This window comes from Aegilops tauschii, chromosome 5 (genome assembly GCF_002575655.3).
Source record: "Aegilops tauschii subsp. strangulata cultivar AL8/78 chromosome 5, Aet v6.0, whole genome shotgun sequence".
Taxonomy (NCBI): domain Eukaryota; kingdom Viridiplantae; phylum Streptophyta; class Magnoliopsida; order Poales; family Poaceae; genus Aegilops; species Aegilops tauschii.
The window spans coordinates 410,890,395-410,916,457 of record NC_053039.3 but is presented as its reverse complement, the minus strand read 5'-3'; the positions used below and the strand labels follow the sequence as shown (position 1 = coordinate 410,916,457).

General features: G+C 41.8%; 1 pseudogene; it reads right to left on the bottom strand.

The window, feature by feature from the left end:
- Nucleotides 1–724: 724 nt before the first annotated feature.
- LOC109752065 (uncharacterized) lies at nt 725–1,801 on the bottom strand (annotated as a pseudogene).
- Between the last annotated feature and the right edge of the window lie 24,262 nt (nt 1,802–26,063).

Sequence of the window (26,063 nt, the reverse complement as noted above, 5' to 3'; positions counted from 1 at the left end):
TGAATTTTCTCTGGAAAAATCAGGAAAAAATCTATCATTGCTGTCTAATTATGTATTGAGAATGAAACGTCAAAGCGTGACAAGTATTATGGAACGGAGGGAGTATATATTAAGAAAATTATGGGGGCTAATGTGCGGAAGATATATATAGATTACTCATGTAAATGGATAGTAAGATTATTTTATTTTTCATGGATGTTCTCATTATTAGTAACATGTGTAATTTTATACAAGCGTATTGATATTAAATGATGGCCCAACTTATTATAGTATTTGGAAACCATGTTGAAATCAAAAATAACTCCATATAAAAAACATATAAGAAGCTGAAAAAATTCACGGATAACTTTGATAGTTTTGTTAAAACATCTGCTCAGATTTGTATTGTTTCACTAGCACGTTGCTATTTGTCCGAAAGAAAACTCATTGGTGGCTGCCAGAAAAATAATAATAGTAATTCCTATTCTCCGGACAACCTATGATCTTGGATCGGGCGACGATGGCGCTTGTGCACTGTTTTTTTTTTGAAGGCATCATTTTTGGAGACCTTTTATGTTTTTGGGTGATGACTTTGGTGGTAGTTTGTGTGTTGCTACTGAGTGAAGTTGATTACTAGGGCGAGGCCATTTTTTTTTCTTTTTTTTTCTTTTCAGGTTGTATGTATTCTGGATGTCTTTGTGACTTCTTATTGATGCAGAGCTGGGTGTAATTGGTACCTTTGCGATATTAATATAGTCCTCTTCTCAAAAAAAAATCCCGGGCAGACAACATGTGTCCATCTCGTTTTCTCCCTAACAAATACGGTATACAAGTCTAGCTCACACCCACCATCTACGGTACCTATATTTGCAGCCGATAAGTCGATATACGTACGCTTCAAACTTTGCCATACAAACAGATAGATATGAGCTCACAAGATCACTAGAAGCTCTGATTCATCCGCTTCCGAAACCTGGTGATGAACATATCTGCAGCCTGATCAATCTCACCGTCAATGCTGAACTCCAAACCTTCAGCTTCTCTGTGGTTCCGGATTACATCCATGACCGATGGTTGGTCGTCAATGCCTTCATCGCCATCTTCCTCATTGTCGTCAACCTCGCACTCGTCGGTGTAACAACAGTTGTTGTCATCGTCGTTGAAGATGGGGTGTAGTGTCCAATCAGTGCAGCCACCATCACCATCATTCCCTTGATCGAACAGTGCCAGTTGATGAGAGATATTAACAACAATCTCACCACCATGGAGCGCTGGCATCTTCCGGACCTTGCGCACCATGAGAGCCTTGTTGCAGTCCACCCTGGCACCATTCTCCCGGTCAGCGGCAGCCACAAGCGCATGGATCCTGTGGGAGAAGGCGCCGACGGTGGCCATCCGGCGGCGGAGGGACACGAGGACGAGGAGCTTGGCTGCCAGCACGCTGGTCTTGTTCTTGCACGTCGAAGCCGCCTTCTTCAGGAGCTCCGTGCCCTTGCCAATCTTCATCTTCGATGCTTAGAGGTGGCCAAACTGCATATCAAGGACAACAAGTAGGGTTCTGTGGTAGCCCAAGCTTGGCATGAGCAGAACACTGAGATGAGGCAAGATGTTTCAGATTCATGAGCCTTCTCCTGAGGCTCCAAGGCTGTATTTATAGTCAGGAACTCGGCATGCAAGTGCATGCGTACAACTTTGCTCATGTCACGATCAAACTTTTTTCTGGCTCTCCCAAAGCATATGAAAGCAAGCTTGGAAAAAACAAGCATACGCACGAAAGGAAGATCTACAGAAAACAATTTGGCATGTGGAATTAGCACTATGGGAATGTTGGGAGTGGAAAGCAAGCTAAAGATGCAAGAAAAGCTAGGAATGGAGAATGAAATGGAGAAAGTATTCCACTTAGGCCAGAAAAGACACATGCCCCAAGGTGTAGATTGGCTCTCTACGATCTCAACTTTCCAGTATCTCTTTTAGTTAAGCGGCCGGTAGTAGCCGATGATGGGTTGGCCGGAATTCCCAAAGGGAACCAAAACAGCTTGCTTTTGCTCTTGGCAGTTTCCTTGTGTTTCATGCCAGATTGTAAAGTACGCGCACACGGAGAATTTGCAGCACGCCGATACCGAATTCCCGTGTGCGTCTCACTTAGTTAAATCGCACACGCCAAGATTAATTAATTGTCTGCTCCGCAGCTTCTTCTGGTTCTTCTCGTCCGTCCAAACGCAGAACCAATGGCGTGATGGATGCATGCATGGGTGGGAGCTTCAGCAATCTTTTCTCATGGCGTCGATCGTGTCAAACTTGTGATGACAACGGCGGTGCGACACAAGTGCTTTCTTTCCTGGAAGAAATGAAAAGATGGTGCACAAGTCTAACATTGGCAGGATTTTCGTGGGAATGGAGGAGGAGACCGCCGGATCGTTTTTGCAGCAGTACATGTTAAACTATCGGAAGATTCTGGTCGAAGAAAAGAATCGTCAAGATATTTTCTGTTAAAGTTGTGCATGGATGTCCGGCTGGTTTCGTGATTCTTAACCCGAGGGCTTTGGTGATCGGTCCTCTACTTAGAAATTGCTTGTCAATGTGTGCTTAGCTTGGAAGGAAAGGAAAAGACTCGATTAGGACTCAGAAAAAAATGCTCTCCTCATGAAATGGATGCATGATCTTGTTGGGTGAAAAGAAGAAACCGCGAGACACGTCAATCGCTCGACCTTGACTTGTATTTCATTTCGACTCGGGATCACTCAAGAAATAAAACTAAGCACGAGCAACTTTTCCAGTTCGGTTGAAATATGAGCAGAGTTTGAACCAGAGCTCGCTCACTCGATATTGCGAGACATATGGCTCGAATAAACATATATGCTATTTCAATTTAGTACGTGAAATATAATCAGAAATAAAGCAATTCATTACTTTTTTTCCTTCCTGAATGCAATATTTCATACCCTAAAAAATGAATGCACTAATCCGTAGCCATCAATAGCCTACACGTATGGAATCACTTTAGCCTTCAAAATGCGAACAATGTGAGGAAAGTAGACCTTGGAAACTTTATATGGGCTACATTCTCATCCTCATGCGCCGTAGAGCCGAGGGCTACATGAGACGACAGCTTGGGTTGTGTGTAGGTTCATCATCAGTCCAAGGTGAGGGTTAGTGTTGAAAATTATCTCAGTTTTTTGGGTAGTTGGAACAGCATGAGGGGAGGCTGCGGTTGGTTGTGCTTCAGGTGATGGCTGGGCTTTTACTGCCGCCTAGTGTTAGGATGGGAGTATGGGGATTGCGCTGGGAGTGGAGGTGATGGGTAGTTGGAACAGCCTAAGGGGAGGCTGCGGTCGGTTGTGCTTCAGGTGATTGCGGGGCTGTTACTGCCGCCTGATGGTAGGATGGGAGTACGGGGATTGTGATGGGAATGGAGGTCGTGAAATTCGGTAGCGGATGCTATGATTTTAGGGGGGAAGGAGAGTTTTGGGATAGCCTCACAGATAATATGAAATCTGGCTCTTTTTATGCGTGGATGACAATGAAAATTGAATTGTAGAACTCATTAAAGGGCAGCCCGGTGCATGTAGTTCCCGCTTGTGCAGGGTCAACCATTTTGGGTCTATTGTACGCAGCATTTCTCTACATTTTTGTAAGAGGCTGTTTCCAGGACTCAATCCGTGACCTCGTGGTCACAAGGCAACAGCTTTACCGCTGCGCCAAGGCTCCCCTTCAACAACTTTTTTCTATCATGCCATGAGATTGAACTCCATGATTCAACAAACTAGTAAGAACATGTATATGTTACGAGATGGGAAAATTCAAACCATCTTAATTAAACTTTTGATATCAAATCAATTTTAGTGATATGATATAAATAACGATGTTTTAGTACAAAGTTAGTCGCTAAATTGAAAAGTATGCCCATGCTATCTAGGCTATTTGGACGCACGCTGCCCAGGTCTCCTCCTGAAGGAAATATGCCCTAGAGGCAATAATAAAGTTGTTATTTATATTTCCTCATATCATGATAAATGTTTATTATTCATGCTAGAATTGTATTAACCGAAAACTTAGTACATGTGTGAATACATAGACAAACAGAGCGTCACTAGTATGCCTCTACTTGACTAGCTCGTTGAATCAAAGATGGTTAAGTTTCCTAGCCATAGACATGAGTTGTCATTTGATTAACGGGATCACATCATTAGAGAATGATGTGATTGACTTGACCCACTTCGTTAGCTTAGCATTTGATCGTTTAGTATATTGCTATTGCTTTCTTCATGACTTATACATGTTCCTATGACTATGAGATTATGCAACTCCCGAATACCGGAGGAACACTTTGTGTGCTATCAAACGTCACAACGTAACTGGGTGATTATAAAGGTGCTCTACAGGTGTCTCCGATGGTACTTGTTGAGTTGGCATAGATCAAGATTAGGCTTTGTCACTCCGATTGTCGGAGAGGTATCTCTGGGCCCTCTCGGTAATGCACATCACTATAAGCCTTGCAAGCAATGCAACTAATGAGTTAGTTGTGGGATGATGTATTACGGAATGAGTAAAGAGACTTGCCGGTAACGAGATTGAACTAGATATTGAGATACCGACGATCGAATCTCGGGCAAGTAACATACCGATGACAAAGGGAACAACGTATATTGTTATGCGGTTTGACCAATAAAGATCATCGTAGAATATGTAGGAACCAATATGAGCATCCAGGTTCCGCAATTGGTTATTGACCGGAGACGTGTCTCGGTCATGTGTACATAGTTCTCGAACGCGTAGGGTCCGCACGCTTAACGGTTGGTGACGATCAGTAATATGAGTTTATGTGTTTTGATGTACCGAAGGTAGTTCGGAGTCCCGGATATGATCACGGACATGACGAGGAGTCTCGAAATGGTCGAGACATAAAGATCGATATATTGGATGACTATGTTTGGACTTTGGAAAGGTTCCGGATGAGCTCGGACGTATACCGGAGTACCGGGGGGTTACCGGAACCCCACGGGGAGTGTAATGGGCCTCATGTGCCTTGGTGGAGAGAGGAAGGGGCGGCCAGGGCAGGCCGCGCGCCCCCTCCCCCTCTAGTCTGAATTGGACAAGGAAGGGGGGCGGCGCCCCCCTTTTTCCTTTCCCCTCTCTCCTCCTTCCTTCCCTCCTACTCCTACTCTTGGAAGGGGGAATCCTACTCACGGTGGGAGTAGGACTCCCCTTGGGGCGCGCCTAGGAGGCCGGCCTCCTCCACTCCTTTATATATGGGGGAGGGGCACCCCATAGACACAGAAGTTGATCATTGATCCTTTAGCAGTGTGCGGTGCCCCCCTCCACCATAATCCACCTTGGTCATATCGTAGCGGTGCTTAGGCGAAGCCCTGCGTCGGTAGCTTCATCAACACCGTCATCACGCCGTCGTTTTGACGGAACTCTCCCTCGAAGCTCTACTGGATCGTGAGTTCGTGGGACGTCACCAAGCTGAACGTGTGCAGATCGCGGAGGTGCCGTACGTTCGGTAGTAGGATCGGTCGATCGTGAAGACGTACGACTACATCAACCGCGTTGTTATAACACTTCTGTTACGGTCTACGAGGGTACGTGGACGACACTCTCCCCTCTCGTTGCTATGCATCACCATGATCTTGTGTGTGCGTAGGAATTTTTTGAAATTACTGCGTTCCCCAATAGTGGCATCCGAGCCAGGTTTATGCATAGATGTTATATGCACGAGTAGAACACAGGTGAGTTGTGGGCGATACAAGTCATACTGCTTACCAGCATGCCATACTTTGATTCGGCGTTATTGTTGGATGAAGCGGCCCGGACCGACATTACGTGTATGCTTACGCGAGATTGGTTCTACCGACGTGCTTACACAGGTGGCTGACGGGTGTCAGTTTCTCCAACTTTAGTTGAATCGAGTGTTGCTACGACCGGTCCTTGTGAAGGTTAAAACAGCACATACTTGGCGAAATATCGTTGTGGTTTGATGCGTAGGTAAGAACGGTTCTTGCTCAGCCCATAGCAGCCATGTAAAACTTGCAACAACAAAGTAGAGGACGTCGAACTTGTTTTTGCAGGGCATGTTGTGATGTGATATGGTCAAGACATGATGCTAAATTTTACTATATGAGATGATCATGTTTTGTAACAGAGTTATCGGCAACTGGCAGGAGCCATATGGTTGTCGCTTTATTGTATGAAATGCAATCGCCATGTAATTGCTTTACTTTATCACTAAGCGGTAGCGATAGTCGTAGAAGCAATAGTTGGCGAGATGACAACGATGCTACGATGGAGATCAAGGTGTCGCGCCGGTGACGATGGTGATCATGACTTTGCTTTGGAGATGGAGATCAAAGGCACAAGATGATGATGACCATATCATATCACTTATATTGATTGCATGTGATGTTTATCTTTTATGCATCTTATTTTGCTTAGATCGATGGTAGCATTACAAGATGATCTCTCACTAAATTTCAAGGTATAAGTGTTCTCCCTGAGTATGCACCGTTGTGAAAGTTCGTTGTGCCGAGACACCACGTGATGGTCAGTTGTGATAAGCTCTACGTTCACATACAACGGGTGCAAGCCAGTTTTGCACACGTAGAATACTCGGGTTAAACTTGACGAGCCTAGCATATGCAGATATGGCCTCGGAACACTGAGACTGAAAGGTCGAGCGTGAATCATATAGTAGATATGATCAACATAGTGATGTTCACCATTGAAAACTACTCCATCTCACGTGATGATCGGACATGGTTTAGTTGATATGGATCACGTGATCACTTAGATGATTAGACGGATGTCTGTCTAAGTGGGAGTTCTTAAGTAATTTGATTAATTGAACTTTAATTTATCATGAACTTAGTACCTGATAGTATTTTGCATGTCTATGTTGTTGTAGATAGATGGCACGTGCTGTTGTTCCGTTGAATTTTAACGCGTTCCTTGAGAAAGCAAAGTTGAAAGATGATGGTAGCAATTACATGGACTGGGTCCGTAACTTGAGGATTATCCTCATTGCTGCAGAGAAGAGTTACGTCCTGGAAGCACCGCTGGGTGCCAAACCCGCTGCAGGAGCAACGCCAGATGTTATGAACGTCTGGCAGAGCAAAGCTGATGACTACTCGATAGTTCAGTGTGCCATGCTTTACGGCTTAGAACCGGGACTTCAACGATGTTTTGAACGTCATGGAGCATATGAGATTTTTCAGGAGTTGAAGTTAATATTTCAAGCAAATGCCCGGATTGAGAGATATGAAGTCTCCAATAAGTTCTACAGGTGCAAGATGGAGGAGAATAGTTCTGTCAGTGAGCATATACTCAAAATGTCGGTATAACAATCACTTGATTCAACTGGGAGTTAATCTTCCTGATGGTAGTGTCATTGACAGAATTCTTCAATCACTGCCACCAAGCTACAAGAGCTTCGTGATGAACTATAATATGCAAGGGATGGATAAGACAATTCCCGAGCTCTTCGTGATGCTAAAGGCTGTGGAGGTAGAAATCAAGAAGGAGCATCAAATGTTGATGGTCAACAAGACCACCAGTTTCAAGAAAAAGGGTAAAGGGAAGAAGGGGAACTTCAAGAAGAATGGCAAGCAAGTTGCTGCTCAAGTGAAGAAGCCCAAGTCTGGACCTAAGCCTGAGACTGAGTGCTTCTACTGCAAAGGGACTGGTCACTAGAAGCGGAACTGCCCCAAGTATTTGGCGGATAAGAAGGATGGCAAGGTGAACAAAGGTATATGTGATATACATGTTATTGATGTGTACCTTACTAATGCTCACAGTAGCACCTGGGTATTTGATACTGGTTCTGTTGTTGATATCTGCAACTCGAAACAGGGACTACGGATTAAGAGAAGATTGGCTAAGGACGAGGTGACGATGCGTGTGGGAAATGGTTCCAAAGTCGATGTGATCGCGGTCGGCACGCTACCTCTACATCTACCTTCGGGATTAGTTTTAGATCTAAATAATTGTTATTTGGTGCCAGCGTTGAGCATGAACATTATATCTGGATCTTGTTTGATGCGAGACCGTTATTCATTTAAATCAGAGAATAATGGTTGTTCTATTTCTATGAGTAATATCTTTTATGGTCATGCACCCTTGAAGAGTGGTCTATTTATATTGAATCTCGATAGTAGTGATACACATATTCATAATATTGAAGCCAAAAGATGCAGAGTTGATAATGATAGTGCAACTTATTTGTGGCACTGCCGTTTAGGTCATATTAGTGTAAAGTGCATGAAGAAACTCCATTTTGATGGACTTTTGGAATCACTTGATTATGAATCACTTGGTACTTGCAAACCATGCCTCATGGGCAAGATGACTAAAACGCCGTTCTCCGGAACAATGGAGCGAGCAACAGATTTGTTAGAAATCATACATACTGATGTATGTGGTTCGATGAATGTTGAGGCTCGCGGCGGGTATCGTTATTTTCTCACCTTCACAGATGATTTAAGCAGATATGGGTATATCTACTTGATGAAGCATAAGTCTGAAACATTTGAAAACTTCAAAGAATTTCAGAGTGAAGTGGAAAATCATCGTAACAAGAAAATAAAGTTTCTATGATCTGATCGTGGAGGATAATATTTGAGTTACGAGTTTGGTCTTCATTTGAAACAATGCGGAATAGTTTCGCAACTCGCGCCACCCGGAACACCACAGCGTAATGCTGTGTCTGAACGTCGTAATCATACTTTACTAGATATGGTGCGATCTATGATGTCTCTTACTGATTTACCGCTACCGTTTTGGGGTTATGCTTTAGAGACGGCTGCATTCACGTTACATAGGGCACCATCTAAATCCGTTGAGACAACACCTTATGAACTGTGGTTTGGCAAGAAACCAAAGTTGTCGTTTCTTAAAGTTTGGGGCTGCGATGCTTATGTGAAAAAGCTTCAACCTGATAAAGCTTGAACCCAAATCGGAGAAATGTGTCTTCATAGCATACCCAAAGGAGACTGTTGGGTACAGCTTCTATCACAGATCCGAAGGCAAGACATTCGTTGCTAAGAATGGGAGGAAAGTAGAACTTGATGAGGTAACTGTACCTGCTTCCTTATTGGAAAGTAGTTCATCACAGAAATATGTTCCTATGATTCCTACACCAATTAGTGAGGAAGCTAATGATGATGATCATGTAACTTCAGATCAAGTTACTACCGAACCTCGTAGGTCAACCAGAGTAAGATCCGCACCAGAGTGGCACGGTAATCATGTTCTGGAGGTCATGTTACTTGACCATGACGAACCTACGAACTATGAGGAAGCGATGATGAGCCCAGATTCCGCAAAATGGCTTGAGGCCATGAAATCTGAGATGGGATCCATGTATGAGAACAATGTGTGGACTTTGGTTGACTTGCCCGCTGATCGGCAAGCCATCGAGAATAAATGGATCTTCAAGAATAAGACTGACGCTGACGGTAATGTTACTGTCTACAAAGCTCGACTTGTTGCGAAAGGTTTTCGACAAGTTCAAGGAGTTGACTACGATGAGACTTTCTCACCCGTAGCGATGCTTAAGTCCGTCCGAAACATGTTAGCAATTGCCGCATTTTATGATTATAAAATTTGGCAAATGGATGTAAAGAGTGCATTCCTGAATGGATTTCTGGAAGAAGAGTTGTATATGATGCAACCTGAAGGTTTTATCGATCGAAAGTATGCTAACAAAGTGTGCAAGCTCCAGCGATCCATCTATGGACTGGTGCAAGAATCTCAGAGTTGGAATAAACGTTTTGATAGTGTGATCAAAGCATATGGTTTTATACAGACTTTTGGAGAAGCCTGTATTTACAAGAAAGTGAGTGGGAGCTCTGTAGCATTTCTAATATTATATGTGGATGACATATTGTTGATTGGAAATGATATAGAATTTCTGGATAGCATAAAAGGATACTTGAATAAGAGTTTTTCAATGAAAGACCTCGGTGAAGCTGCTTATATATTGGGCATCAAGATCTATAGGGATAGATCAAGACGCTTAATTGGACTTTCACAAAGCACATACCTTGATAAAGTTTTGAAGAAGTTCAAAATGGATCGAGCAAAGAAAGGGTTCTAGCCTGTGTTACAAGGTGTGAAGTTGAGTCAGACTCAATGCCCGACCACTGCAGAAGATAGAGAGAAAATGAAAGGTGTTCCCTATGCTTCAGCCATAGGCTCTATCATGTATGCAATGTTGTGTACCAGACCTGATGTGTGCCTTGCTATTAGTTTAGCAGGGAGGTACCAAAGTAATCCATGAGTGGATCACTGGACAACAGTCAATAACATCCTAAAATACCTTAAAAGGAGTAAGGATATGTTTCTCGTTTATGGAGGTGACAAAGAGCTCGTCGTAAATGGTTACGTTTATGCAAGCTTTGACACTGATCTGGATGACTCTAAGTCACAAACCGGATACGTGTTTATATTGAACGGTGGAGCTGTCAGTTGATACGTCTCCGTTGTATCTACTTTTCCAAACACTTTTGCCCTTGTTTTGGACTCTAACTTGCATGATTTGAATGGAACTAACCCGGACTAACGTTGTTTTCAGCAGAATTGCTATGGTGTTATTTTTGTGCAGAAACAAAAGTTCTCGGAATGACCTGAAAATCAACGGAGATTATTTTTTGAAAATATAAAAAATACTGGCGAAAGAATCAAGGACAGGGGGCCCACACCATCTCCACGAGGGTGGGGGGCGCGCCTGCCCCCCTGGGCACGCCCCCTGCCTCGTGGGCCCCCTGGAGCTCCACCGACCTCAACTCCAACTCCATATATTCGTGTTTGGGGAGAAACAATCAGAGAGAAAGATTCATCGCGTTTTACGATACGGAGCCGCTGCAAGGCCCTAAACTCTCTCGGGAGGGCTGATCTGGAGTCCGTTCAAGGCTCCGGAGAGGGGAATCCGTCACCGTCGTCATCATCAACCATCCTCCATCACCAATTTCATGATGCTCACCGCCGTGCGTGAGTAATTCCATCATAGGCTTGCTGGACGGTGATGGGTTGGATGAGATTTATCATGTAATCGAGTTAGTTTTGTTAGGGTTTGATCCCTAGTATCCACTATGTTCTGAGATTGATGTTGCTATGACTTTGCTATGCTTAATGCTTGTCACTAGGGCCCGAGTGCCATGATTTCAGATCTGAACCTATTATGTTTTCATGAATATATGTGAGTTCTTGATCCTATCTTGCAAGTCTATAGTCACCACTATGTGTTATGATCCGGCGACCCCGAAGTGACAATAATCGGGACCACTCCCAGTGATGACCATAGTTTGAGGAGTTCATGTATTCACTATGTGTTAATGCTTTGGTCCGGTACTCTATTAAAAGGAGGCCTTGATATCCCTTAGTTTCCATTAGGACCCCGCTGCCACGGGAGGGTAGGACAAAAGATGTCATGCAAGTTCTTTTCCATAAGAACGTATGACTATATTCGGAATACATGCCTACATTATATTGATGAATTGGAGCTAGTTCTGTGTCACCCTATGTTATGACTGTTACATGATGAACCGCATCCGGCATAATTCTCCATCACCGATCCAATGCCTGTGAGCTTTTCGCATATTGTTCTTCGCTTATTTACTTTTCCGTTGCTACTGTTACAATCACTACAAAACCCAAAAATATTACTTTGCTACTGTTACCGTTACTTCCATATTACTTTGCTACTAAATACTTTGCTGTAGATACTAAGTTATCCAGGTGTGGTTGAATTGACAACTCAACTACTAATACTTGAGAATATTCTTTGGCTCCCCTTGTGTCGAATCAATAAATTTGGGTTGAATACTCTACCCTCGAAAACTGTTGCGATCCCCTATACTTGTGGGTTATCAAGACTATTTTCTGGCGCCGTTGCCGGAGAGCATAGCTCTATTCTTTGAGTCACTTGGGATTTATATCATCTGGTCACTATGAAGAACTTGAAAGACGCTAAGACAACAATTTATCCCTCAACTACGAGGGGAGGTAAGGAACTGCCATCTAGCTCTGCACTTGATTCACCTTCTGTTTTGAGTAAGCTTGCGACACATAAACCTGCTTCTGCTATTAATTCTGATATGTCGCATGTTATTGATGATGCCACTTCTGCTATGCATGATACTTATGATGAAACTACTTCTATGCCTGATACTACTATGCCACTTGGTGAATTTCTTGATGAACAACTTGCTAGGGCTAGAGAGAATGAAATTATTGAACTTGCTAATATTGATGAAAGTGATGATGAAGATTCTCCCCCTAAATATGAATTGCCTGTTGTGCCTGAGGGCTATGTTATGGATGAAGAAACTGCTAGAGACTTTCTTGCTTGCAATGATAGAAGTGATCTTAAGAAATTATTAGCTAAGCTGAAACAAAAAACTCTAAATGCTAGAATGAAATATGATCCTGCTTATGCTACTTCACCTATCTTTGTTACTGATAAGGATTATGAATTCTCTGTCGACCCTGATATAATTACTTTGGTTGAATCTGATCCTTTCTATGGCTATGAATCTGAAACTGTTGTGGCACGTCTTACTAAATTAAATGATATAGCCACCCTGTTCACTAATGATGAGAAAACTCGCTACTATTATATCCTTAAAATATTTCCGTTCTCATTAAAGGGTGATGCTAAGATATGGTTTAACTCTCTTGATCATGGTTGTGTGCGTAGTCCCCGGGATATGATTTATTACTTCTCTGCTAAATATTTCCCTGCTCATAAGAAACAAGCTGCTTTAAGGAAAATATATAATTTTGTGCAAATTGAAGAAGAGAGTCTCCCACAAGCTTGGGGGAGGCTTCTCCAATTACTTAATGCTTTGCCTGATCATCCTCTTATGAAAATGAAATACTTGATATCTTTTATAATGGACTAACCGATGCTTCCAGAGACCACCTGGATAGTTGTGCTGGTTCTGTTTTCAGGGAAAGAACACCAGATGAAGCTGAAATTCTATTGAATAATATGTTGACTAATGAAAATAATTGGACACTTCCTGAACCAACTCCTAAGCCAACTCCGAATAAAAGGGGTGTTCTATTTCTCAGTCCTGGAGATATGCAAGAGGCAAAGAAATCTATGAAAGAAAAGGGTATAAAAGCTGAAGATGTTAAGAATTTACCTCCTATTGAAGAAATACATGGTCTTAATTTACCGCCTGTTGAAGAAACACATGGTCTTGATAACCCGACACAGGTAGTAAAGGAAAATTCTCTCTATAGATATGATAAAGATGAAATCCCTCCTACTAAATTTGCTAGCCAATGCTTAGATGAGTTTGATGATTTTATGGTTAAGCAAGAAAACTTCAATCTTATTTTGGTAGAGAATTAAAACGTAATGCTTATATGATTGAACACTTGAGTGATTATATGTCTAGAGTTAAAGGTGAACTTAAACTCATTAGTAAACATGCTTCTATGGTTACCACTCAAGTGGAACAAGTACTTAAGGCTCAGAATGATTTGCTCAATGAATTGAATAGTAAGAATAATGATTTTGCTGTTAGAGTGGCTACTAGAACTGGTAAAATGACTCAGGAACCTTTGTATCCTCAGGGCCACCCTAAGAGAATTGAGCAGGATTCTCAGAGAAATAATTTAGATGCACCTAGTCCTTCTAAAAAGAAGAAAAAGAAAAATGATAGGACTTTGCATGCTTCTAGTGAACCTGTTGTTGACACACCTGAGAATCCTAATGATATTTCTATTTCTGATGCTGAAACACAATCTGGTAATGAACATGAACCTAGTGATAATGTTAATGATGATGTTCATGTTGATGCTCAACCTAGCAATGATAATGATGTAGAGGTTGAACCTGCTGTTGATCTTGATAACCCACAATCAAAGAATCAACGTTATGATAAGAGAGACTTTGTTGCTAGGAAACACGGTAAGGAAAGAGAGCCATGGGTTCAGAAACCCATGCCTTTTCCACCCAAACCATCCAAGAAAAAGGATGATGAGGACTTTGAGCGCTTTGCTGAAATCATTAGACCTATCTTTTTATGTATGCGTTTGACTGATATGCTCAAAATGAATCTTTATGCTAAGTATATGAAAGAAATTGTTACAAATAAAAGAAAGATACCGGAAGCTGAAATTTCCACCATGCTTGCTAATTACACTTTCGAGGGTGGAATACCTACGAAACTAGGAGATCCAGGAGTACCAACCATACCATGCTCCATTAAAAGAAACTATGTTAAAACTGCTTTATGTGATCTTGGAGCCGGTGTTAGTGTTATGCCTCTCTCTTTATATCGTAGACTTGACTTGAATAAGTTGACACCTACTGAAATATCTTTGCAAATGGCTGATAAATGAACTGTTATACCTGTCGGCATTTGTGAGGATGTGCCTATTGTGGTTGCAAATGTTACTATTTTAACAGACTTTGTTATTCTTGATATTCCCGAGGACGATAGTATGTCTATTATTCTTGGAAGACCCTTTTTGAATACTGCAGGGGATGTTATTGATTCCAACAAAGCCAATGTCACATTTCATGTTAATGGCAATGAGCATACGGTACACTTTCCGAGGAAACAACCTCAAGTTCATAGTATAAACTCTATTGGAAAAATTCCATCGATTATTTTTGGAGGTTTTGAATTTCCTCTACCTACTGTCAAGAAGAAATATGATATTCTTATTATTGGGGATGTGCATATCCCCGTTGAGGTAACATAGTGCTATTCGAAATTTCTCTGGTTCCATGTTAGTCGGAATGAGTTTGTTAACAAGACTTGATCAACCTTGTTAGTGGATTCCTTTTGATGAGCATGAGATGGATGAAGTTAGAAGGCACAACCTTCTGTACCCTCCTTTTACTTTCTGTTATTTGGTTGAAATAAAGTAAAAATAATATTTTCTATCTGTTTTCTGATTTATCCGTGCAATAAAAAAAATACCCCGAAAATAAAAGTTCTCCAAATGCCCCGAAATTGAAATATGATTTTTTCTGGAATATTTGAGAATATCTGGCACTGAGAACACATTAGGGGGAGCAAGCACCTGGCCACGAGGGTCCAGGGCGCGCCCACCCCACCTGGGAGCGCCCCCTGCCTCGTGGGCCCATGGTGCCTCCCCTCCACTTATTCCTGCACCCACACACTCCTTCTTCCTCCCAAAAAAATCACCAACCAGCTCAAGCACGAGTTCTAGCTCATTTTGATGCGATTTTCGATCTCCTTGCTCAAAGCACCTCTCACAAAACTGCTTTGGGGGATTGTTCCTTGGTATGTGACTCCTCCAATGGTCTAATTAGTTTTTGTTCTAGTGCTTTATTCATTGCAAATTTGTGCTGCCTAGGTGACCATGTTCTTGAGTTTGCATGTCAAATTTATATGGTTCCAAGTAGTTCTAATGCATGATATAGTCTCTAGGCACTTGTGGGAGTAGTTGCTATCAATTTTGTTGAGCTTGGTTCACTTTTATTTGAAGTTACTAAAATTTTCAGAAATTTTTCAGAGGAAGAAATATGTTTAGGAAAATGTACCAAGGTGGCCCTTCAAGGAAGCAAGGACCTAGGCTCGCAATGCGCGATGCCGACGATGAACCACGAAGGGACGCTCAAGTGCGGGCTTGTGAATGGCCTTCAGAGGACTTCATGGATCGAGCAGGAATCAAGGAAGAATTTAACGCATATGTGCGTAACGCTAATCTTGTGAGCTTCGAGGCAGATAAGTGCCGTCAGTACCACTATCTCACTGATTCCTTTGTGAGGAGGTTTGAATTTTCATCATCACGCAATTCTCAAACAGTCCTGTTTGATCTTTAAGAAAATTCTTATACTATGGATTTAGAGGATTTTAATACTGCTTGTAAACTTCCACAATGGGGTAGTACTAGTGAACCTTGCAAATCTGAATTTAGAGATTTTCTTGCTAGTATAACTCGGGGGGAATCTAGAGACATAGCACAAGCTACCATAGGGAGCATTCATTTTCCTGCTATACATTATTTTGCTCTCTTCATATGTAGGTGAATAAATGGTAAGGATGAAGCATGTCACATGTGTGTCCCTGACCTCAGTGTTCTCAGGAGTGCTGTGTTAGGAGATAAACATTATAATTTGGGAGCCATTGTTGCACGTAGGTTGCATAATAATAGATTTAATGGAGATTTCTTTGGTGGAATTTATGCAACCCGTTTAGCTAATTTTCTTTGTGTAACCATACGTGAGGATGATATTGAGTTGCCTCCTGCTTATCTAGATTATGAGGCTATGGTTCGTCATCGTTTTGTTGAGAGGAAGGATCAGTTCCTCCAGTACCGACTAATCTTTGACAGACGACGCACCTATCACGTCGCTCTCCCTGCTTCTACCTTCTTTGACTTTCAGACAAAAGGGAGATATTTTATAACCAGAGAGGAGGTGGATGAGTATAAGAGGAGGGCTGAGATAGCTCGCCTCCAAGCTGCAGCCCACGATGCAATGACTGCTGCATCTCAGTACGACCCCAACTACAACTATGGATATCCGCCAGGCCAGCCATGGCAATAGACCAACTTAGGCCAAAAGCCTAAGCTTGGGGGAGTACGTATTTCTCACCGACATTACATTTATGTTTACACACTCATTGCTAGATGTCGGTGCTCATACTCTTTCACTGTAATATCCATGCTAGTTTATTTTCCTTTTTCATGCTTTCTTCTTGTGTGTTTGAAAAAACTTTAAGAAAAACCAAAAAATTAGTTGTAGCTTTCAGCTAGTTTACTTTCTTTCTGTACTAGTAGTAATTAAAAAGAAAACCCAAAAAGATTTCATGTTCTTCTTTTGCTTGTTGGGAGCTTTCCCGTGTAAATAGTTGTATTTCTTTTCTTTTCTTTGGGGGTTGACAGGAGAAGACCATGATTAAATTGTTGAAGTGGCTCTTACATGCATGATTGTTGATTTAACCAAGAGCCCATATTGCCTTGTCTTCTCCTGTTTATTGAATGCTCGCAGATTCTAGCTTAGTCCAATGCACGTGCACTATTATTATTATTCACATCGTTCGGTCGTGCAAGTGAAAGGCAATAATGATGATGTATGATGAATTGATTGAGATGGGAGAAGCTGGTATGAACTCGACCTTTCTTGTTTTTGTAAATATGATTAGTTCATCGTTCCTGATTCAGCTTATTATGAATAAACATGTTTGCAATGACAATTAGAGATTATAGTTACTTATGCCATGCTTAATTAGTTAGGAGTTTATAATGGTTTACCTTGCGTGCCAACATGCTATTAAAATGGTTGTGATGTGGTATGATAGGTGGTATCCTCCTTTGAATGATTTAAGTGACTTGACTTGGCACATGTTCACACATGTAGTTGAAACAAAATCAACATAGCCTTCATGATATTTATGTTCATGGTGGATTATATCCTACTCATGCTTGCACTCAATGTTTATTAATTTTAATGCATGTTCATGACTGTTGTCGCTCTCTAGTTGGTCACTTCCCAGTCTTTTGCTAGCCTTCACTTGTACTAAGTGGGAATACTGCTTGTGCATCCAATCCCTTAAACCCCAAAGTTATTCCATATGAGTCCACTATACCTTTCTATATCGGTATCTACCTGCCGTTCCAAGTAAATTTGTATGTGCCAAATTCCAAACCTTCAAATGAAATTCTGTTTTGTATGCTCGAATAGCTCATGTATCAACTAGGGCTGTCCGTATCTTCCATGCTAGGCGGGTTATTCTCAAGAGGAGTGGACTCCGCTCCTCACTCATGAGAAAATGGCTGGTCACCGGGATGCCCAGTCCCATGCTTTATGCAAATCAAATCAAAATGATTGCAAACAAAACTCCCCGGGGACTATTGTTAGTTGGAGGCACTCGTTGTTTCGAGCAAGCCATGGATTGATGCTTGTGGTGGAGGGGGAGTATAAACTTTACCATTCTGTTTGGGAACCGCCTATAATGTGTGTAGCATGGAAGATATCGCCATCTCTCGGTTGTTATGTTGACAATGAAAGTATGCCGCTCAAAATATTATTTATCTCTGCGTTAAAATCGAGCTCTGGCACCTCTACAAATCCCTGCTTCCCTCTGCGAAGGGCCTATCTATTTACTTTGATGTTGAGTCATCACCCTCTTATTAAAAGCACCAGCTAGAGAGCACCGTTGTCATTTGCATTCATTACTGTTAATTTATATTGGGTATGACTATGACTGGATCTCTTTTACCATGAATTACAATGTCTAGTCAGTCCTTGATTTTTAAAGGTGCTCTGCATTTATGTTTTGCGGTCTCAGAAAGGGCTAGCGAGATACCATCTTGTTATATCATATCACGGTTGTCTCGAGAAAGTGTTGTCATCTGAGATTTATTATTATTGCTCGCTAGTTGATTATGCCATTGACATGAGTAAACATGGGACCTAAATGTTATTGTGAATATGGTTAGTTCATAAGCTTTGCTAAAAACTTGAATGCTGGCTTTACATATTCACAACAACAAGAGCAAACAGAGTTTGTAAAAGTTTTTCTTTATCACTTTCAGTTTATCAACTGAATTGCTTGAGGACAAGCAACGGTTTAAGCTTGGGGGAGTTGATACGTCTACGTCGTATCTACTTTTCCAAACACTTTTGCCCTTGTTTTGGACTCTAACTTGCATGATTTGAATGGAACTAACCCGGACTGACGCTGTTTTCAGCAGAATTGCTATGGTGTTATTTTTGTGCAGAAACAAAAGTTCTCGGGATGACCTGAAAATCAACGGAGATTATTTTTGGAAAATATAAAAAATATTGGCAAAAGAATCAAGGCCAGGGGGCCCACACCCTCTCCATGAGGGTGGGGGGCGCGCCTGCCCCCCTTGGGCGCACCCCCTGCCTCGTGGGCCCCCTGGAGCTCCACCGACCTCAACTCCAACTCCATATATTCGTGTTCGGGGAGAAAAAATCAGAGAGAAAGATTCATCGCCTTTTACGATACGGAGCAGCCGCCAAGCCCTAAACTCTCTCGGGAGGGCTGATCTGGAGTCCGTTCAAGGCTGCGGAGAGGGGAATCCGTCGATGTCGTCATCATCCACCATCCTCCATCACCAATTTCATGATGCTCACCGCCGTGCGTGAGTAATTCCATCGTAGGCTTGCTGGACGGTGATGGGTTGGATGAGATTTATCATGTAAGCAAGTTAGTTTTGTTAGGGTTTGATCCCTAGTATCCACTACGTTCTGAGATTGACTTTGCTATGCTTAATGCTTGTCACTAGGGCTCGAGTGCCATGATTTCATATCTGAACCTATTATGTTTTCATGAATATATGTGAGTTCTTGATCCTATCTTGCAAGTCTATAGTCACCTACTATGTGTTATGATCCGGCAACCCCGAAGTGACAATAATCGGGACCACTCCCGGTGATGACCATAGTTTGAGTTCACGTATTCACTATGTGTTAATGCTTTGGTCCGGTACTCTATTAAAAGGAGGCCTTAATATCCCTTAGTTTCCATTAGGACCCCGCTGCCACGGGAGGGTAGGACAAAAGATGTCAAGCAAGTTCTTTTCCATAAGCATGTATGACTATATTCGGAATACATGCCTACATTATATTGATGAATTGGAGCTAGTTCTGTGTCACCCTATGTTATGACTGTTACATGATGAACCGCATCCGGCATAATTCTCCATCACCGATCCAATGCCTACGAGCTTTTCACATATTGTTCTTCGCTTATTTACTTTTCCGTTGCTACTGTTACAATCACTACAAAACCCAAAAATATTACTTTGCTACTGTTACCGTTACTTCCATATTACTTTGCTACTAAATACTTTGCTGCAGATACTAAGTTATCCAGGTGTGGTTGAATTGACAACTCAACTGCTAATACTTGAGAATATTCTTTGGCTCCCCTTGTGTCGAATCAATAAATTTGGGTTGAATACTCTACCCTCGAAAACTGTTGCGATCCCCTATACTTGTGGGTTATCATCAGTTGGTGCAGTTCTAAGCAAAGCGTCGTGGCGGGATCTACGTGCGAAGCAGAGTACATAGCTGCTTCGGAAGCAGCAAATGAAGGAGTCTGGATGAAGGAATTCATATCCGATCTAGGTGTAATACCTAGTGCATCGGGTCCAATGAAAATCTTTTGTGACAATACTGGTGCAATTGCCTTGGCAAAGGAATCCAGATTTCACAAGAGAACCAAGCACATCAAGAGACGCTTCAATTCCATCCACGATCAAGTCAAGGAGGGAGACATAGAGATTTGCAAGATACATATGGATCTGAATGTTGCAGACCCTTTGACTAAGCCTCTCTCACGAGCAAAACATGATCAGCACCAAGACTCCATGGCTATTAGAATCATTGCTGTGTAATCTAGATTATTGACTCTAGAGCAAGTGGGAGACTGATAACCCACAAGTATAGGGGATCACAACAGTTTTCGAGGGTAGAGTATTCAACCCAAATTTATTGATTCGACACAAGGGGAGCCAAAGAATATTCTCAAGTATTAGCAGTTGAGTTGTCAATTCAACCACACCTGGATAACTTAATATCTGCAGCAAAGTATTTAGTAGAAAAGTAATATGATATGAGTGATAATGGTAACAAAGGTCACAGTAGCTAAAGTAATATTTTTGGTGTTTTGTAGTGATTGTAACAGTAGCAACGGAAAAGTAAATAAGTGGAGAACAATATGTGAAAAGCTCGTAGGCATTGGATCAGTGATGGAGAATTATGCCGGATGCGGTTCATCATGTAACAGTCATAACATAGGGTGACACAGAACTAGCTCCAATTCATCGATGTAATGTAGGCATGTATTCCGAATATAGTCATACGTGCTTATGGAAAAGAACTTGCATGACATCTTTTGTCCTACCCTCCCGTGGCAGCGGGGTCCTAGTGGAAACTAAGGGATATTAAGGCCTCCTTTTAATAGAGTACCGGACCAAAGCATTCACATAGTGAATACATGAACTCCTCAAACTATGGTCATCACCGGGAGTGGTCCCGATTATTGTCACTTCGGGGTTGCCGGATCATAACACATAGTAGGTGACTATAGACTTGCAAGATAGGATCAAGAACTCACATATATTCATGAAAACATAATAGGTTCAGATCTGAAATCATGGCACTCGGGCCCTAGTGACAAGCATTAAGCATAGCAAAGTCATAGCAACATCAATCTCAGAACATAGTGGATACTAGGGATCAAACGCTAACAAAACTAACTCGATTACATGATAGATCTCATCCAACCCATCACCGTCCAGCAAGCCTACGATGGAATTACTGACGCACGGCGGTGAGCATCATGAAATTGGTGATGGAGGATGGTTGATGATGACGAAGGCGACGGATTCCCCTCTCCGGAGCCCCGAACGGACTCCAGATCAGCCCTCCCGAGAGAGTTTAGGGCTTGGCGGCGGCTCCGTATCGTAGAACGCGATGAATCCTTCTCCTTGATTTTTTTCTCCCCGAAAGTGAATATATGGAGTTGGAATTGAGGTCGGTGGAGCTTCAGGGGGCCCACGAGGTAGGGGGCACGCTCTAGGGGGGCAGGCGCGCCCCCCACCCTCGTGGACAGGGTGTGGGCCCCCTGATGTGGATTTTTCTTCCAGTATTTTTCTTATTTTCCAAATAGATGTTCCGTGGAGTTTCAGGTCATTCCGAGAACTTTTGTTTCTGCACATAAATAACACCATGGAAAGTCTGCTGAAAACAGCGTCAGTCCGGGTTAGTTCCATTCAAATCATGCAAGTTAGAGTCCAAAACAAGGGCAAAAGTGTTTGGAAAAGTAGATACGACGGAGACGTATCAACTCCCCCAAGCTTAAACCTTTGCTTGTCCTCAAGCAATTCAGTTGATAAACTGAAAGTGATAAAGAAAAACTTTTACAAACTCTGTTTGCTCTTGTTGTTGTAAATATGTAAAGCCAGCATTCAAGTTTTCAGCAAAGATTATGACTAACCACATTTCCAATAACTCTTAGGTCTCATGTTTACTCATATCAATGGCATAATCAACTAGCGAGCGATAATAATAAATCTCGGATGACAACACTTTCTCAAAACAGTGATAATATGATATAACAGGATGGTATCTCGCTAGCCCTTTCTGAGACCACAAAACATAAATGCAGAGCACCTTTAAAGATCAAGGACTGACTAGACATTGTAATACATGGTAAAAGAATTCCAGTCATACCCAATATAAATTAATAGTAATGGATGCAAATGACAGCTGCGCTCTCCAGCTAGTGCTCTTTAATAAGAGGGTGATGACTCAACATAAAAGTAAATAGGTAGGCCCTTCGCAGAGGGAAGCAGGGATTTGTAGAGGTGCCAGAGCTTGGTTTTGAAATAAAGATAAATAATATTTTGAGCGGCATACTTTCATTATCAACATAACAACCAAGAGATGGCGATATCTTCCATGCTACACACATTATAGGCGGTTCCCAAAGAGAATGGTAAAGTTTATACTACCCCTCCACCAACAAGCATCAATCCATGGCTTGCTCGAAACAACGAGTGCCTCCAACTAGCAACAGTCCCTGGGGGAGTTTTGTTTGCAATTATTTTGATTTAGTTTGCATAAAGCATGGGACTGGGCATCCCGGTGACCAGCCATTTTCTCGTGAATGAGGAGCACAGTCCACTCCTCTTGAGAATAACCCGCCTAGCATGGAAGATACGGACAGCACTAGTTGATACATGAGCTATTCGAGCATACAAAACAGAATGCCATTTGAAGATTTAGAGTTTGGCACATACAAATTTACTTGGAACGGCAGGTAGATACCACATATAGGAAGGTATAGTGGACTCATATGGAATAACTTTGGGTTTTAAGGGATTGGATGCACAAGCAGTATTCCCGGTTAGTACAAGTGAAGGCCAGCAGAAGACTGGGAAGCGACCAACTAGAGAGCGACAACAGTCATGAACATGCATTAAAATTAATAAACATTGAGTACGAGCATGAGTAGGATATAATCCACCATGAACATAAATATCGTGAAGTCTATGTTGATTTGTTTCAACTACATGCGTGAACATGTGCCAAGTCAAGTCACTTAAATCATTCAAAGGAGGATACCACCCCACTATACCACATCACGACCATTTTAATAGCATGTTGGCATGCAAGGTAAACCATTATAACTCATAGCTAATCAAGCATGGCATAAGCAACTATGATCTCTAATTGTCATTGCAAACATGTTTATTCATAATAGGCTGAATCAGGAATGATGAACTCATCATATTTACAAAAACAAGAGAGGTCGAGTTCATACCAGCTTCTCTCATCTCAGTCAGTCCATCATATATCGTCATAATTGCCTTTCACTTGCACGATTGAACGATGTGAATAATAATAAGAGTGCACGTGCATTGGACTAAGCTGGAATCTGTGAGCATTCAATAAACAGGAGAAGACAAGGCAATATGGGCTCTTGGTTAAATCAACAATAATGCATATAAGAGCCACTTCAACAATTTCATTATGGTCTTCTCCTATCGACCCCCAAAGAAAAGAAAAGAAATAAAACTATTTACACGGGAAAGCTCCCAACAAGCAAAAAGAAGAATGGGAAATATTTTTGGGTTTTCTTTTTAATTATTACTACTACAGCAAGAAAGGTAAACTAACTGAAAGCTACACTAATTTTTTTTTTGGTTTTCTTAATGTTTATTAAACACACAAGAAGAAGGCGAGAAAAAGAAAATAAACTAGCATGGATATTACAGTGAAAGAGTATGAGCACCGACATCTAGAATGAGTGTGTGAACATGAATGTAATGTCAGTGAGAAATACGTACTCCCCCAAGCTTAGGCTTTTGGCCTAAGTTGGTTTATTTCCACGGATGGCCTGGCGGATATCCATAGTTGTAGTCGGGGTTGTACTGCGATGAAGAAGACTCTGACTGCCACTGGTTGGCAATCATATCCGGATCCCACTGGTAGTTAGACTGTCGTGGAGGTTCAAATTGTGGTTCCAGCTCCGTAGCTGGTGTAGGGTTCCGGTAGGCGTGAATGGCCGCCAACGGAACGAGATACGGACCTTCAGACAAATTAAACAAGGAGGGAGCAGGCAAGGTAATAGTCTCAGGGTGATGTTTATCAAAGAACAATTTGTATTTAAGTGCTCCTTCCCTATTCTTAACAATAAAGTCATGCGCTACCATACTCTTATAATCTAAATAAGCAATGGGCAGCAATTTTTCTTCTTTTTCATAGTGCCTAATAGGTATGTTATAATGTGCAGCAAGGCGTGAAGCATAAATACCTCCAAAGATGGGGCCCTTTGTACTGTTCAAACTTAACCGTTTAGCAATAATACCGCCCATACTAACAGTGTTATCGCAGAATAAACCATGGAACAAAATGATAATATCAGGAACACTGAGGTTTCCACAGTTTCTGCGACCAATTAAACAATGACTAGCAAATATGGCAAAGTAGCATAAAACAGGAAAATGTATGCTAGTGATTCTTGCATCGGAAACCTTCCTGGTTTCCCCCACAGTGATAGTGTCAATAAACCCATCCACATCTTTACGATGTGGTTCCTCTAAACTACCCTCAAAAGGTATTTTGCAAACCTTGCAAAATTCATCTAGTGGCATCTTCTTAACAACATCATATAAATGAAACTCTACTGAAGGAGGTGATTCCTTAGGAAAATAGTAGATGTTTTGCACAAAAGTATTGGTGAGTAAGAGATACTGATTGCGTTGGTCGCGGAGGAAGTCGGTGAGGCCTGCATTCTCAGCCAATTCATAAAAATCATCATAAATCCCGGCTTCTCTCAAGAAATCATTGGAAGGCCATTCACACGGCCGGACCTCCGCAGTGCGAGGCAAATTATATTTGGGCCTCTGTGCTTCTTCACTTTGCTTTTCCTTCGAGCTTCGGCTCGATGAGCCCCTCAAAAATCTCTTCATTATTTTCTGAAAAAATCTGAAATTTTTAGTAACTTCAAATAAAAGTGAACCAAACTCAACAAAATTGATAGCAACTACTCCTATATGTGCCTAGAGCCTATATCATGCATTAGAACTACTTGGAACCATATAAATTTGACATGCAAGCTCAAGAACATGGTCACCTAGGCAGCACAAATTTGCAATGAATAAAGCACTAGAACAAAAACTAATTGGACCAATGGAGGAGTCACATACCAAGGAACAATCTCCCCAAGCAGTTTTGTGAGAGGTGCTTTGAGCAAGGAGATCGAAAAATCGCAGCAAAATGAGCTAGAACTCGTGCTTGAGCTGGATGGTGATTTTTTTGGGAGGAAGAAGTGTGTGGGTGCAGGAATAAGTGGAGGGGAGCCACCATGGGCCCACGAGGCAAGGGGGCGCGCCCTCCACCCTCGTGGCCAGGTGCTTGCCCCTCCTGCTGTGTTCTCAGTGCCAGATATTCTCAAATATTCTAGAAAAAATCATATTTCATTTTCAGGGCATTTGGAGAACTTTTATTTTCGGGGTATTTTTATATTGCACGGATAAATCAGAAGACAGACAGGAAAATACTATTTTTACTTTATTTCAACTCAATAACAGAAAGTAGAAAGAGGGTACAAAAGGTTGTGCCTTCTAGTTTCATCCATCTCATACTCATCAAAAGGAATCCACTAACAAGGTTGATCAAGTCTTGTTAACAAACTCATTCTGAATAACATGGAACCGGAGAAATTTCGAATAACACTATGTTACCTCAACGAGGATATGCACATCCCCAATAATAAGAATATCATATTTCTTCTTGACAGTAGGAAGAGGAAATTCAAAACCTCCAAAAATAATCGATGGAATTTTTCCAATAGAATTGATATTGTGGACTTGAGGTTGTTTCCTCGGAAAGTGTACCGTATGCTCATTACCTTTAACATGGAAAGTGGCATTGCCTTTGTTGCAATCAATAACAGCCCCTGCAGTATTCAAGAAAGGTATTCCAAGAATAATAGACATACTATCGTCCTCGGGAATATCAAGAATAACAAAGCCCGTTAAAATAGTAACGTTTCCAACCACAACAGGCACATCCTCACAAATACCGACAGGTATAGCAGTTGATTTATCCGCCATTT